The sequence below is a fragment of the Myotis davidii genome, unplaced genomic scaffold (genome assembly GCF_000327345.1).
Source record: "Myotis davidii unplaced genomic scaffold, ASM32734v1 scaffold1200, whole genome shotgun sequence".
Classification (NCBI taxonomy): Eukaryota; Metazoa; Chordata; class Mammalia; order Chiroptera; family Vespertilionidae; genus Myotis; species Myotis davidii.
Genome location: NW_006291819.1, coordinates 41,522 through 44,446, shown reverse-complemented (window position 1 = coordinate 44,446; position 2,925 = coordinate 41,522). Strand labels below are relative to the sequence as shown.

Genomic DNA, 2,925 nt, shown 5'->3' with positions numbered 1-2,925 from the left:
CAACTGAAGGACTTGTAGGCATGCACATAAGAATAACCAATGGACACAAGACACTGTGGGGTGGGAGCGGCCAGGGGAATTTCAAGGGGGGGAAAAGGAGACATTTGTATTACCTTAAGAAATAAAACAAAATTAAATTTTAAAAAAGCTTTTACTTTTCTTATTTTTAATTTATCTAATAGATAACAGCTAGGCCTTGGTAGCAGCTAGGCCCTGCCACCACTGTGCTTGGCTGAGTTCACAAATCTGTTGTAACCTGTAGCTTCCCTGTAATGTCTCTGGCTCTCTTCCCCTGCTAAGATTTGTTTCCTGGAAGTCATTAAAACCTTCTGCCACTGCTATAGCTACTGCTGCTGTGGCACCTGCCATAGCCACCTTGGTTTCATAGTTTGGCAAAGTATAGGCTTCCACCACCATAGAGGCCAGAGCTTCTGGCTCCAAAGTTTCCTCCTTTCAATTTAATAAACAAACTGAACTAACAAGAAAAATAGAGACAGAGTGATAGAGAGCAGGCTGACAACTCGAGGGTTGAGGGGAAGGTGGGGGAGAGGGATTGAGCAAAAAAGACCAAAAAAGAGAACTCATGGACATGGACGACAGTGTGGTGATTGCAGGGGTGAAAGGGGATGGGTGGAGGTGGAAGAGGGCATAGAGGAAATAAATGGTGATGAGAAAATAAAATAATCAAAGTTTCCTCCTTTCGTGGGTCCAAAATTTGAAGATTGATCGTTGTAATTGCCGAAATCCTTGTAGCTTCTGCCATCTCCAAAATTGCTTCCACTACCACTGCCAAAGCTGCCTCTGCCTCCTGCATGGTTATAGCTGTCACAGCTGCCACTCTCGCCATAGCCACTGCCCTGGATTCCATAACCCTGTCCACCACTTCCACAGGTTCTGCTTCCTCCAGAGTAACCATGGAACCTCTTCCATAACCACCATCATTAGCAAATCCACTGAAGCCATCCGCACTGCAACCATATCCACCACCATCATGGCTGCCATCAAAGCCACCTTGACCACTGAAGTTACCCCTGTGATCGAAGTTATCATTCCCACCAAAACCACCTCCACAACTTACTCCGAAGTTTCCAGAATGACTTTGACCTCGTTGGCTGGATGAAGCACTAGCAATCTCATCTCAAGCTTAGACAGGGCTCTTCTTACCTCACAGTAGTGGCCATTCACAGATGGTATTTCTGAATGACAACCTTGTATACAGAGTTATGGTCCTCAAGGGTTATAAAAGCAAAGTCTTTCTTTTTGCCACTGCCCCGGCCAGTCATGATTTCAATCACTTCAATTTTCCCATATTGTTCAAAATAATCTCTTAGGTAATGTTCTTCAGTGTCTTCTTTGACACCACCAACAAAAATATTTTTCAGAGTTAAGTGGGACCAGGTCTTTGAGAATCTTTTCTTTGGTTCCACAACTCTCCACCCACCTCATGTGGCCTTGCATTCATGGCTGCACCCACCTCCTCCACAGTGGCACACATGACAGACCCAAAGCCTCTGGAGCATTCGGTGTTTGGATGTCTCATCACCACACAGTCTGTGAGCGTCCCCGTGGCTCAGAAAGGCTGCTCAGATGCTCACAGTTTGTTTCGAAGCTCAAACCTCTGATAAAGAGCTTCTGCAGTGGTTCCAGCTCTTTGGGAGACTCGGCCTTAGAGAGGATAACTGTGGGAGGGCGGCAGTGTTGTTCATGCTCCAGAGTAGTCCCACCTAAGCAGGTAGAACTTGAGGGTATTTATCCTTCAACTCTCATCAGCCTGAGCTGAGTAGTGCTCCTAGGAGCACTAAGTTGCATCTCTATCTAGCCTGCGTAAGCACAAAACAAGAGAAAGGCCCCCCAAGTCCATGCAATAGGACAGGAGAGCTATGAACTAGAACCATTTGTGCCCGAAAGAGGGCATGAAGCAACAATTGTGTCACATAGATCTTAAAACATAGTATAGGGAGAGATGCATAAGTAACAGCAAGAGTTAGAGAACAATATCATTAATGTGAATTAAAAACACAAGCAGAAACACCACCACACTACCGTAGACACATCACACTCATACCATATATGCAGACTCATTTCAATCACCATATATAGAGCCTTGTGGGGTGGGGAGTGATGAGTGGGACTGAGGATAGAAGATGAAAGGAAAGAGAATAGTAACTGAGGAGCCTCATGGAAATTGATGACAAAACAGTATCATGACCCAAGAAGAGTGATTTGAAACATCTATTTTTTGCTCCTGGGGTGGGCCCTAGCAGACTTGGTAAGTAACTTTTTTATCCTTTGAAACTGGGGATTTATCCTATCTCCAATGTGAGTCCAGGAGACTAGATACTGCACCATTCCTGAATTTCAAGTCCAAAGGTGTTTCAAAAAATTCTGACATGCTTTATAGTGGAATGGTGGAAATAACAAACCTTTGGGACAATCTGTCGGGATTAAGGTCATAGCAATACCACATCCTTGCTGTGAGAGTAGGGCATTGCTCAAAGTCAGTTTCTCTGCCAGTAAAATGAAGCTCCTTAGAGAGCTTACTTAAAAGGCTTGTGAGGGTCAAAGAAGAGTATAAAAGAGCAAATGTGTTTCAGGGAACTGAATTCCCACATTGGATAACTGCAACAGTGATGTCCATCTCTTCTGTCCCTAACGGGAGTGTCCCAAAGGGCCCAGTTAGTTCTGCTGGCGGCAGGTTCATAACCATCCCTGCTTCCTCTGTATTATGTGATAAGAACTTCTTTAATCCAAATAGCCAGCGGGGGCTGAGATGCATTGTCAAACTACTGGAAGGAGACTCAGGGGGAGGATCTCCAGGAGCCATGAACTACAAAAATCAACTCCTTCACTGTCAGGCAGACTGAGGACACCCTTCCTAGCAGGGCTGTGCAGAATTCCATGGGAGAGCAGACAGCCCCAGCAGCC

General features: G+C 45.2%; 1 pseudogene; it reads right to left on the bottom strand.

Moving 5' to 3' along the window:
* Nucleotides 1–205: 205 nt before the first annotated feature.
* LOC107183313 lies at nt 206–2,707 on the bottom strand (annotated as a pseudogene).
* Between the last annotated feature and the right edge of the window lie 218 nt (nt 2,708–2,925).